The sequence below is a fragment of the Sarcophilus harrisii genome, chromosome 1, assembly GCF_902635505.1.
Source record: "Sarcophilus harrisii chromosome 1, mSarHar1.11, whole genome shotgun sequence".
NCBI classification, from domain to species: Eukaryota; Metazoa; Chordata; class Mammalia; order Dasyuromorphia; family Dasyuridae; genus Sarcophilus; species Sarcophilus harrisii.
In genome coordinates this window covers 296,138,664-296,152,786 of record NC_045426.1, presented here as the reverse complement: position 1 = coordinate 296,152,786, position 14,123 = coordinate 296,138,664, and the positions used below count along the sequence as shown (strand labels likewise).

General features: G+C 35.0%; 1 long non-coding RNA gene across 1 annotated transcript in view; it reads left to right on the top strand.

The window, feature by feature from the left end:
* LOC116420146 overlaps positions 1-6,062 on the top strand; it is a 39,525-nt gene extending 33,463 nt beyond the window's left edge. The window contains exon 4 of the long non-coding RNA XR_004230419.1: positions 5,762-6,062. This is a non-coding gene — a long non-coding RNA (uncharacterized LOC116420146). The remainder of the gene's footprint in view (positions 1-5,761) is intronic.
* Positions 6,063-14,123: the final 8,061 nt, after the last annotated feature.

The window sequence follows — 14,123 nt, the reverse complement described above, 5'->3', positions numbered from 1 at the left end:
GGATCAAAGGGTATGCACTGTTTGATAACTTTTTGAGCACAGTTCCAAATTGCTCTCCATAATGGTTGGATTTGTTCACAATTCCACCAACAATGTATCAGTGTCCCAGTTTTCCCACATCCCCTCCAACATTTGTCATTATCTTTTCCTGTCAATGGAAAGTTTTCTCTTTTCATTTTTAAGACTAACAATTTGATTTTCCTCTTTCCTTTTTCTAATCAAATTTACCAAAGGTTTATTTTGTTGATTTTTTTTTTTACTTTTAATTTTATTAATCTTTCCTTTTATTTTTAGAATTTCAAGTTTAGTATTTGATTGAGGTTTTTTAATTTGCTCTTTTTCTAGCTTTTTTTAGTTGCAAGACCAATTCAGTGATTTTCTCTTTATTTTATGCAACTATGTCTCTAGAGATATAAAATTTCCCATTGGCTACATCCAACAAATTTTGGTATGGTGTCTCATTATCATTCTCTTGTATGAAATTATTGTATCTATGATTTGCTGTTTTACCCAATCATTTTTTAGGATGAGATTATTTAGTTTCCAATTTCTTTTTGGTTTATTTTCCCCTGGCCCTTTATTCAATATAATTTTTATTGCATCATGATCTGAAAAAAGTACATTTACTATTTCTTCCTTTCTGCATCTGATTTTGAGGTCTTTATACCCTAATATATGGTCAATTTTTGTATAAAGTGTACTTTTTTTGTGTCCATTCAATTTTCTCCAAAGATTCATCGTATCTAGTTTTTGTAGTATTCTATTTATCTCTTTATTTTTTTCTTTCTTATTTATTTTGTGGTTTGATTTAACTAGTTCTGAGAGTGCAAAGTTGAGGTCTCCCACTATTATAGTTTAGCTGTCTATTTCTTCTTGCAGCTCTCTTAACTTGTCCTTAAGGAATTTAGATGCTATTCCACTTGGTGTATATATGTTTAGTATTGATATTGCTTCGTTATCTATGGTATCCTTTAGCAAGATACAATTTCCTTCCTTAACTCTTTTAATTAGATCAATTTTTGCTTTTGCTTGATCTGAGATCAGGATGGCCACCCCTGCTTTTTTTTTTTTTTTTTTTTTTTTACTTCACCTAAAGCATAATAGATTCTGCTCCAGCCTTTTACCTTTACTCTGTATGTATCACCCTGCTTTGAATGCGTTTCCTATGAATAACATATTGTAGAATTGTGGCTTTTAATCCAGTCTGCTATTTGCCTCCACTTTATGGGAGAGTTCACCCCATTCACATTTATGATTAAAACTACTAATTCAGTTTTTCCTGCCTTCATATTATCCCAAGATTATGCTTTTATCTTTCTTTTCCTCCTTACCCCCCCTCCCCAGTATTAAACTTATGGGCACCACTTGCCTCAAGCAGCCCTCACCTGTTAGAATCCCTCCCCCTTTAGATTTCTTCCCCCTTTCTTATACCTTTTCCCTACTATTTCTGTATTTCCTTCTATTTAGCCTACCTCTTCCCTTTTTGCCTTTCCCCTCCCACTTTTCAATAAGGTGAGAGAATTTTCTCTGCAAACCAAATATGCCTAATATTTTTTTGTTGAGCCAAATCTGATGAGAGTAAGATTCGCACAATGTTCACTGCCCTCCTTTCTTTCTCTCAAATATAATAGATTTCCTTTACCTCTTTGTGAGATGTAATTTGCCTCTTTTTTACCTCCACTTTTTCCTTTTTCTGGCATAATTCACTTCCTACCTCTAGTTCCTCTTTTATATTATAACAATAAAATCAAATTATACATGCACTCTCTATGTATACCCATAACAGAAATACAGTTCTCAAGAGTTCTTTTTATTTTTTGTGCTTCTCTTGAATCCTGTATTTGGAGGTCAAATTTTTTGTTTAGCTCTGGTCTTTTCATCAGAAATAAATGGAATTCACCTGTTTCATTTAATGTCCAACTTCTTCCCTGGAAACAAATGCTCAGTTTAGCTGGGTAATTTATTCTTGGCTGCATTCCAAGTTTCTTTGCCTTTTAGAACATCAGATTCCAGGTCCTTTGATCCTTTAATGTGGAAGCTGCTAGATTATGAGTAATCCTTATTGTGGCTCCTTGGTATTTGAATTGTTTTTTCTGGCTGCTTGTAATGTATTTTCCTTGGTTCCAATAGTTTTGAAATTTAGCCACAATATTCCTTGGAGTTTTAAGTTTGGGGTGTCTTTCAGGAGATATTTGCTGAATTCTTTCAATGCTATTTTACCTTCTGATTCTATGACATCTAGGCAGTTCTCTTTGATGATTTCCTGCAAAATACTTTCTAGGTTCTTTTTTTTAATCAAGGTTTTCAGGGAGTCCAATAATCCTTAGATTATCTCCCCCAGATCTATTTTCCCACAGTTGTTCTACCAGGTATGTATTTAACATTTTTTTTCTATTTTTTTCATTTTTTTGGTTTTGCTTGATTCTTGATGTCTCATCTAGTCATTCATTTCCATTTGTTCAGGTCTGATTTTTAATGAATTATTTTCTTCATTTGCTTTTTTTACTTCTTTTTGTATTTGTCCAATTGAGTTTTTAAATGAGTTGTTTTGTTATATGGAATTTTTTTTTCCATTTCACAAAATTTTTTTTAAAGGAATTATTTTCTTTTTCCCATACACAACTTCTGTTTTCCTGGGAGTTTTTTACCTTTTCCAGTTCACAAATTCTGTTTTCCTGGGCTTCATCTGGAGACAGTCTGCTTTTAGTCTCCTCTTAGTTCGAAATCTGTTCTCTTTCACTGTAGAAGCTATCTATAGCTAGAGCAGCTAGCTTTTCCTTTTTACTCATTTTTTTAAAAGTTGGGATCTTCTTTTAGGGTAAGGAAGTTCTAAGCTTTCTCTACAAACACCAGGAAGCAGCAGCAGCTTTGCCCGGATCATGCCAAGTCATCTTGGTGCTAGGTGGGTGTGGCCAAGCCCTGTGAGACTCCAGCACTTTGGAATATACTCTTTACTTTTTGTGTTTGTGTTGGATGTTGTATAACTTCTCTGAGGATCTACTGGCTTGCAAATAGGGCAGAGTCGCCAACTCGATGGTAGAGTCCTCCCTGTAAAGTCTTCTCAGCATGAAGTCTGCACCACCCCAAGGAGACCACACTTGCCCCTGGTCTGCTCAATGTGTGCTGGCCTCCGTGCTCTGCCTCCCTGCCTGTGCCTGGCCTCTTCTTGCACGGGATCAAAACAGTCCTTTTTTTGTGATCTTTGAAATTATCTTCTACTGGTAATTTGCTACACTCTAAATAATTGTGAATTCTGCCAGTTCAGCACTATTTTAGAGGCTGAATTTTGTAATTAATGTGAGGGTAGTAGGAGAGTTCAGAGAGAAATGTGTGTTCTCTCTGCCATCTTGGCTTCACTCCCCCCCCCATAATTTCTTATAGAACAATAATATTCCATTACTTTCATATACTATAACTTATTCAGCCATTCCCCAACTAATAGGTATCCACTTAATTTCCATATCCTTAACATTATAAAAAGAACTGCTACAAACATTTTTGTACTGATGAGTCCTTTCTCCTTTTTTATTATTTTTTTGGGATACAGACACAGTTGTGAGATGACTGGATCAAAAGAAATGCACAGTTTCATAGGCTTTTGGGGATAGCTCCAAATTGCTCTCTAGAATGGTTGGATCATTTCACAACTCCACCAACAATGTATTAGTGTTCCAATTTCCCCACATACTCTTCAACATTTATCATTATCTTTTCATGTCATCTTAGCCAATCTAAGAGGTGTGAGGTGGTTCTTCTGATGAAGAATGATTTGTCCCCATCACCACTCATTTGCAGAGAACTCTGTACCCAAATTAGGAATAGAAAGAAGTAGAAGAAACCTTTTAAAGCTTTTTTCATTTCAAAACTCCTAAAACTCCCAGAAAGAACATTCACAAAGAATGCTACAGTGAATAGCCAAAATCCTTTGGTGACTTCTGCTCTTTCCCCTAAGTTTCCTCTCAAAAGTAATTCAGTTTGACCATACCCGACCTTAAAATAATAGGCATGTTTTGAGCTTGCTACCCTTGGAGATAAAAAATTGGGGGTAATTATGGATAGCTAAAAGGAACTGAAGAAACAGAGTTTGAAGGAAAGAACCTTATGCAATGAAGAAAATTGAGCATAAACTTAGCACCCATTATTATTTCTTAGAGTTTCTATAAAGTAGGGATTTAGCCAGATGTCATCTCCTTAATGTGAGGAGGTCATTAATTCCTCAACCTCAGTGGTCTGTTCAGGAGAAAATGAGTGGCACTGGGGAGGTGGCTTCACACTATAAAGTGGAGCAGTAGAAAAGGAATTCAAGGTAAGAAGGTTGAGGGACAAAGAGTATTATTAGTCCAACCCCAACTCAAGGAAAAGGAAAAAAAATGGAAAATAATCTAGAAAATGTCAACACAATCATTTGTTTATGAAATGAAATAGTGATTTGAAAACTTCCAAAAAACAAAAGATAGTAAATTCTATAGTATTTTAACTCTCCAAATAATAGAGTAACATCAATAAAAACCAGAATGGCTTAAAAGAGAATTTAGATAATTATAACAAATAATTAATTTGGAAATCAAGCTGGCAAAGAGCAAATTCAGAAAATAAAGAAAATAAATTGGAACTCTAGATATTTTCTCTGAAATAGTAGGATGATTAAAAATAGTAATTTGCAAATTTTGAACTTTAAAAAGATAGGAAGAAATGTTGATAGAAAAGAATAAAAAATAATGAAATTAGAATATCTTAGTTTTATGCAAGTCATATAGAGAACATGTATCATAAGGTTAGTTACATCTCACACCAAATTTGCTGCAAACATATTTTTCTCTTTACCACCTTTCCCTGTTTTGTAAGACAGCATTGCTCATAATTTTCCATAATTATTGTGAGAATTGGTTTATTGCTAGGCTACCTAATCCCTTGCTGACAGAAGTGACTCCATATTTGACTGTTGAGTGATCTGTTTATTCATTGGTAAATTCTTATTATACAGTATTGGTTTAATCAACTTTGTTAAGGCAAAGAATGCAATGCTGTCATGATTATAAACAGTTTAGTAAACTTTATCTAATCCAGGTATATAATGTTAGCAAAGTCTTAATCACAATTCTGTTATGTTGAAAAGGAGAATGAAATCTAGACTATCTAGACTACTTGTTGTTTGGTGACTTTTAAGATCACTTCCCAATTAATCCCTTATATCAGCTAGATGTAATGCCCGAGACCCAAAGACCTGAGCTCTTCATTGGAGTTTCCCACAATTATCATTATCTTTTCGTGTCATCTTAGCCAATCTAAGAGGTGTGAGGTGGTTCTTATGATGATGAAGAATGATTTGTCTCCGTCACCACTCATTTGCAGAGAGCTTTGTACCCAAATTAAGAATAGAGAGAAGTAGAAGAAACCTTTTAAAGCTTTTTTTAATTTCAAAACTCCTAAACTCCCAGAAAGAACATTCACAAAGAATGCTACCGTGAATAGCCAAAATCCTTTGGTGACTTCTGCTCTTTCCCCTAAGTTTCCCATAATATATGTGAGACACTATTATGTACTAATAGGAGTGTAAGACTGTGAAACCTTACTCAAATTTCCATAAGAAATAATGCCAATCTATGTTAATGTTTCCTTCTTTATCCATTTCCAATTTTTGCCACCAATCTCAGCCTTGTCAGAGGTCAGGTTAGAGAAGTTCTAATTATGTGTTATATCTTTCATGTTTTATCCTTTTTTTTTTTTCTAATTTGTTATTGATTTTGATTTTGTCTTACAGATTGATGCTTTCTTTGTATGAAGACAGGTGATTCAGAAATTTCACTCACATTGAAAACCAGTTTTTTGCCATGTCCATTGCCTTCATACTTCTTTTAAAAAATGTACTCTTTTAATATTCATTTAAAAAATTGAGTTCTAAATTCTCTTCTTCTCTCCAGCCTCTCCTCCATCCACTGATAAAGCAAGAAATATATCAATTACATATGTGAAATTATGTAAAACATGTTTCCATATTAGCTGTGTTGCAAAAAAAAATAAAAATCAAGAAAAATAAAGGAAGTGAAAAAATACTTATATCTGCACTCAGAAGTGGTCAGTTCTTTCTTGGAATATAAATAGTATTTTTAATCATGAGTCCTGAATCATTGTATTGATTAGATTTTGATTGATATCTTAGATCATTGTATTGATTAGAGTCCTTAAGTTTGCCACAGTTGATCATTGTTATAGGATTGTTATTATTACACAGTATGTATGATGTCCTCCTGGTTCTGATCACTTCATTTTGCATTACTTCATATTATTCTTGCCAGGTTTTTCTGAAACTATCCCCCTCATCAATTCTTACAGCACAATAATTTTCCATTACAATTATATGCTACAACTTTTTCAATCATTCTCCAACTGATAAACATTCCCTCAATTTGCAAGTCTTTGCTATTATATAAAAAGCTGCTATAAACATTTTGGTATATATTAGTCTTTTTTTCTTATATTTCTTTGGGATACAGTCCTAGTATAGTATTATATAAAGGGAACACACCATTTTGTGATCTTTTTTAATTCCAAATTATTCTATAAATTGATTAGACCAGTTTACAACTCCAGCAACATTTCCCCACATTTCCTCCATTATTTATTATTTTTATTTTTCATCATTTGGACTAATATGATAGGCATGTGGTGGGAGAAACAAAAAACATTCTTGTTACATAGATGAGGTCTTTTATGATTCTAGAGTCTTTTGTTTCTTGGTCCATAACAATCTCTGACAACATACTTGTTCATCTTCTGTCCTGCTTCTTCATGATCACTTTTGCCACCAGATTACCAAGTTCTGAAATATATGGTCATCTAATTTGGAGGATTTTTTGATTTTATTTTGAATTTCTGTACTTAGAGTCTTCTGCAATAGTCTTTAATTCATAAAATGAAATTGTGTTTTTAATTTTGTTTTTTACTTTGGGGCCATTTTTAACACATCAGTGTAAGATAAGCAGTTTATTATGCCAAATTAAATTTCTTGTTATTATGGGATGGTAATAAAAATAACTTCACCAACCAAGGAGAATAGGTGAGCCACCCTTCCATTCAGCTGCAATGTTTGTATATCTTCTTATTCTATTTAAATCAAAGATTTCAACATTGATATAATTCACCCATTCCATTTATATCATTGAATAAGTATCTTACATTAAGGAACCAATAACTAAGTGTATATTCATAGACAGTTAAAAATTGTCCCCATTCTGTGGACTCACCAAGGTTTGGGAACTGGTCCTAGGTCCCTGAAGGCTATTTCAATGATATAGCAGAAAGAATATTTAGATTTGAAATTGGTGAACCTGCTTTCAAATATCTGCTTTGATTTTATTACCTATATGATCTGTGAACCTCACTTTCTTCATCTGTAAATGAATTTAACCTGGAGAAAATAGCTAAGCATACCAGGTTGTTAAGAAGGATTTGCTAGCTATGTCATCCCATATCTCAAACTTGCTGGACACACTTTTGGTCTGTTATTAAAAATCAAAATAAAATGGAAAACCACAATTTTTGTGCCTATACTAAAGGAAAACAAATATGGCTTCAAATCAGTGGGAAATGTGTAGAAGTGAGGCCAGCGAATACTTCACATAGCACTGGGTAGAAGAGGACCAGGAGAAAGAGCAAACCATCTGCTAGTTAACTAATTATTTTTGCTAACTTAGTATTAAGTTCAGTGATTTCTATACTGCAGAAAGGCTATAAGCACTATATTTCAGAGATCTGGAAGAAAACCTGAAATCACAGACCTGGTTTCAGCTCTGTTAATCATTAAAAGGTTTACATATGTTTTTGCTTCCTGTGCAGCAAAAAGGATTCAATATCATTTTTTTTAAAGATTTTGTACTATTCTTCAAATTAGCATTATACTTTTTTCTCTTCACTCAATATTAATGTAATGAAATCTCATTCATTTAATGACATACACATCACAAATATAAAATGTGTCTGAATACTAAATCTTAGCTGTCCTTGTTAAATTATCTAACTCCAATGAACTTTTAAAAATCATTTTGAGTCTTTTATATGTATTATTTCAAGTTTTGAATGTAGAGGTTACTTTCTGCCTACCTCTCAAGCCCCACAAAAGTATAATCACTATTCAATTTCTTCAGAAAAAAAATTGATAATAATACATTTGTTTCTTAAGCAATGACATGACTGGTTCTGTCATAATGAAGAGTATCAAAATCTGAATGTATTGTAAAGCACACAAAAAAATTAATTGCATTTAACCACCAAAGACTAATTTGCATTATAATTGAATATAGAAAATCATGGAATGTTAGAAGTGGAAGGGCTACTCATTTCACAAGTAAGAAAATTAAAATACAGTGAAATTAAATGATTTCCCCACAGTCACACAGTAAGTCAGTAGTAAACCTGCCACTGGAATTTGTCTCCCAGCCAAGAACAACAGAGTTGAAAAGAACTGCAGAGCTCATGTAGTCAGTCCCCTAATTATTAAGTCCCAATTAGTACAAATGATGGCTCTCCTGAACAGGTCACATTATTTTAATTAATACTACATAAAACCTTGGGGCTAGAACCAGCTATATTTTTTATACAATTAAAACTTCAAACAGTTCAAATCCTGACTATCTGTAATAAGAATCCTTTCCATGATATTTCCCTTCTTTCTGGAAGACCTCCAAGGGAGAAAGAACCCTCTACCTATTAAGATTTCCCATAACAATTTTGGTCAGTTGTGATTGGTCAGAAGTTTTTTCTGATGTCAGAAGTAAATGCCTCTCACAGACTTCTACTCATTGCTCCCAATTCTGTAGTCTGGGACCAAGCAATTCAAGCTTCTTACACATCAAAGCCCTTCAAATATTTGAATAATTATGTCTCCCTAACTTTTCTTTAAGTTAAATATTCATAATTTCTTCAACTTAACCTCTTCATAGGGTCCTTCACAGTCCAATGCTCTTAACTACACTGCTTTTCCAAATAGATATTGTGGATGCACAAAAGAACTTTTATTATGAATCTTTGTGTATGGGCATAAAAACCAATTTTATTTTAATGATATATGAATATATTTTAAATACCTAAAAGACTCTCGAATATTACTTCATAAAATTGGTAATTTCATTTTTGAATAAAGAAAAATATTCATATTAGAAATTTTATTGGTTCATTAAAAGGAAGAGAATCAGTAAATAAAAGGCTTCCAGTTTGCCCTTTCTTTTCAAACATTAGAGAATGATTCCTTTTCTTATCTGCAAAATCACAGTGCCAATGGCATAGAGGAATCTGCTAATCAATACTTTAATATGCTTTCCTTTTTTTTAGATCTGGATAATTAGTCAAGTGAGACTAGTTTAATATTTTAAATGATTGATTAGTTTAATTTTTAAAAGAATAACTCATTGTTTTTGTCTCTTTTTCTGAATGCACAACTTTTCATTAAAATAAAGTTAATGATGTAAATGCCAATATGTATTGTCCTCTTTCCCCTCTTTCTATTTTGTTCTCTGGTCTTTTTTGTTTCTCCTTTCCTTCTCCTTTTAATTTATCAATCTCTTTACTTTCCTCCTTTTTATTTTTTTCTTCCTTTTCTTCCTGTCTCCCCATCTTTCTCTCTCCCTCTGTCCTCTCTCTTTTCTCATTCCTCCCTCTCCCTTTGTCTCTCCCCATTCCTCCACTTTGTCTTTCTTTCTTTCTCCACACCCCCCTTTCTCTTGTTTTCACCTCCTTTCCTTTCTTCTTTTCTCCTCTTTTTCTTCTAACCAAGCTAATTTCCCTCCATTGGCCATGAAGCTTGACTAAGCTAGATATTCCCAAAATAGATTCCTAAATCTTTACCCCATTGTACTTGATAGAAAGGACCAGGGGAAGGCAAAGAAAAAAAATATCTTACAGAATCCCTGGTATGTAATCTGAAAAGCATATGAATATTCCTTTGTGTCATGTCTGATCAGAGTAAATGTGATCTCAACCCAGTCAGGAAAAATTATGCAGGAAAAATAAATGACTTAAGAGGGACACTAAATGTCCCAAGGCATATAATTCTTATGAAGAGATAATGGTGGGGAGATGGAGGAGGAACCATAGAAAGGAGAGGAATTCTTTCACCAAATTACTTTATAATGAACTTTAAAGTTTACAAAGTGAATGCAGTCTCATGTGAGCTTCACAACAACCCTGTGTATTAAAGACTACTGACATTATCTTCCTTCCTTTATTTATTTTTGGCATGGTCTGCCTCCCTCTTTTCCCCTCCTCATTTGTGCAGATGAACTCTGTTCTGGAAATTCCCTTTACAGATATAGATTGTTAGAGAACTTCAGTCTCAATGAGTTGCTTGGGGGCCTGAAAGGGTAAAGTCTCTTCTATATGGTCACATAGCTAGTATGTGTCATGGGTGAAATTTGAACCCAGGTCTTCCTGATTATCTTGTTCACTTCTCTGCCTCTCCTTTCCCTTTTCCTCTAGTCTAGGTATGGCCTGCCAAGAATCATTGGAGCTGCTAAGTGTAAGCCTTTCTGGAGGATATCTATGAATCCAACACTCACTCTATTCTCTACATCAGTTTCAAATGGCTTGATTCTCCTTGCCAAAGTTGGTGCTTCTGTTTCTTGCTGGCAAAGTGGTAAGAAGTTTCTTAGATAGCGTTACCTATTCCGTGACTTTACTCATTGAAGAAAGGGACTATAATTTCCTGTCCTTTGATTGAGGATGAATGTCTTGAATGAAGCAGTTAAATTCAATGACTTACAGGGTCTCTTTAAACTCTAAAATATATGATTCTGTCATGTATTATAAAGATGTAAGGTTACTTTTTAAAAGCTCATCGTAGTCACCCAAAGTCTCATCCTGTTGCCTTTTATGATGATCATTGATGCTACTGCAAGCTCAAATCAAGGAATGCTGCTACTGAAGCACTGGAGGAATGGCTGCTGGTACATAAATGGGCTGAGGCAGAAAATGGGGTGGGGGGGGGACTTTTAAGATTTATATAACTCACTGATTCTGAGCTTCAAACAGCTGGTAAGTGTCTAAGATCAGATTTGAACTTAAATCTTCCTGGTTTCATTACTTGGCTCACCAGGGACAAGGAAAGAAACGTCAGTTTCCAGGACTTCTGGCCAAGATGGCAGAGAGGACACACTCATCTATTTAAGCTCTGTCTTGCTATCAGAATACTTTATTTCATGACAAGGCCTTGGAATTAGTGTTTGACTGAAAAAACCCACAAATAATTACCAAGAGAAAATATCCTCAAAATTTGCCAGAAAAGGTCTGTTTTTGCTCACATGTGAGGATGGTTAGATCAGGTGCAGACTGAAGGCAGATAGTGAGGGTATGGAAGGCAACTCACACTGAGCAGACTTGAGAGGGGTGGGGTGTGATCTCAGCTTTTTCTGCAGGGAGCACTTTACCACAGTGTGACTACTTTGCCCTGGCAGCAAGTGAGTAGATCAGCAGAGAAGCTATAAACACAGGGGGTAAAGACTATAACTCCAAAAAGGTAGAGTCTCTCGGGACCTGGCCATACCTATCCAGAGTGACTCAGCAGGCGCTCAGAGTTTCAGAGGGCAGATGTAGCACAGTCATTGCTGTCCTGCTAGTGCCTCACTGCTGCCCCATGCAGTCTGTAGAGGAAGCTTGGTAAGACCATCCAGCCCCCACAAAAAAAGCAGACTGCATTTGTTTTTTGTTTTTTTTTTTTTTTTTTTTTTAGTTTGTTTTCTTTGATTCTTCTTTGACAAAATAAGCAAAAAATTAAAACGGGCTCTAACTATTGATAGTTTTTATATGGATAGAGAGTAGACTTTAAACCCTGAGGAGACTGAAAACAGACTGTCTCCCAGATGAATCCCCAAATAAGGATATGATCTAGTCCTCAACACATAAGACTCTCATAGAAGAAATTAAAAAAAACTCTCACAAGAGAGCTAGAAGAAAAACAGGACAAGGAAAGAGAAGCTTGGCAAGATGCTCTGGATAAGTCATCCCACTCATTTAAAGATAGAGTGGATATAGAAATCAAATCCTTGTAAAACAGAATTAGTGAATTGGAAAAAGAAAATAACTCCTTAAAAAATAAAATTGGCTAAATGGAAAAAAATTCCATAGAACAAAACAACTCATTTAAAAACTTAATTGGACAATTAGAAAAAGATATAAAAAAGTGAATGAAGAGCATAATTCATTAAAAATCAGAATTGAACAAATGGAATTGAATGACTCAAGGAGACACCAAGAATTAATCAAGCAAAACCAAAAAAATGAAACAATAGAAAAAATGTCAAATACCTTCTTGGGAAAAAAACAACAGACCTGGAAAATAGATCTAGGAGAGATAATATGAGAATTATTGAACTTCCTGAAAATATGATTGAAAAAAAGAGCCTGGACATTATTTTCCAGGAAATTATCAAAGAGAATGGCCCAGTTGTTATAAAAACAGTGGGTAAAATAGACATTGAAAGAATTCATAGATCACCTACTGAAAGGGACCCTAAAATCAAAATTCCAAGAAATATTGTGGCTAAATTCCAGAACTATCAGACCAAGGAAAAAATACTACAAGCTGCTAGAAAAATCAATTCAAATACAGAGGAGCCACAATAAGGATTACTCAGGATCTAGCAGCATCTACATTAAAGTATCAAAGGGCCTGGAATCTGATATTCTGAAAGGCTAAGGAACTTGGAATGCTGCCAAGAATAACTTACCCAGCCAAAATGAGCATTTTTTTTCCAGTGAAAAAGAAATTAGAGCAACAATTAGTTACTTTGCCCAACTTTATGCTAATAAATTCGATAACTTGAATGAAATGGAAGAATATCTCCAAAAATATAGCTTGCCCAGATTAACAGAGGAAGAAGTAAATTGGTTAAATAGTCCCATCTTAGAAAAAGAAATAAAACAAGTTATTAATTAACTCCCTAAGAAAAAACCCCTCGGACCAGATGGATTTACATGTGAATTCTACCAAACATTTAAAGAACAATTAACCCCAATGCTATATAAACTATTTGAAAAAATAGGGAATGAAGGATTGTAGAGGGCTGAAACTATTGAGTTGATGTAGTGAGGTCAGGACTGCCGAGCACTTGAGGCTAACTACCGATTGGACAATACTCTACGGGCAAATACTTGGAAAATGGTCCTTTCCATTATCCATGATGGCTCAATGATTGGTGTATACTGAGGATTGTAGGAGGGTCTAGGGGGTGGAATAAGACTAGCCAGAGTCATTCTCTTGGCAGTAGACAAGGGAGAAGGTGGTCGTGGAGATTGTGCTTCTATCCTGTTTAATTCTACATCTAAAGACCAAGGACTTTTGCTTATCCTGACTCAGGCTGATTCTAGGGTGTCTGAGGTGCTAGCATGGTCATCACATTTGGCGCCCGAGCGTGGGGCCCGAGGACCCTAACTTCACTGAAGAAGTCTCTAGTGACCAGGAAATAGAGTGAGTATTTTAATAGATAAACAGGGAACTTAACGTTTTCTTGCTGCAAAGGGACAGATATTAGGAAAAGATTCACCTCCAACTCCACCCCCACCCCCACCTTAACCCCAACCCCACTCCAAAGGAGATCTGCAGGAAGTATACTCAGACTGATAAAAGACACAGGGCTTATTTATGACTTGGGAGCAGATTGATGGATTCTTGGGTACATTAGAATGTACGTCCCCTTGGTTCTTTAAGGAAGAAGAGATAAGCCTAAATAATTGGAAACTTGTAGATCAACTATGCAAATATTATAATGATAATGGTTCCAAATCACTTTCCAAAGAAACACTATATATATACAACATAATACAATTGGCCTTAAAAAATCCTGCAAGTTATAGAAAAAAGAAAAGTTTTCAGAATGGCCAGATGAGGAAGTATGAGGAAAATGAGGAGGACAAAGGAGGGATTAAAAGCGGTATCACGGAGGGCATGGGGAGTTAAGTGAGGATAATGGGTGTGGTGAAGGGTGTAGTGAGGGGGCATGGTGAAGGGCGAGGTGAAGGGTGTGGTGATTCTGGCTCTCACAAAGCAATTTCAACACCCCCCCCACCCCCACCCCCCCACCCCCGCCCACCACCAACCGGAACTGATTCTTGTCAAGTCCCCATCAACTTCACCT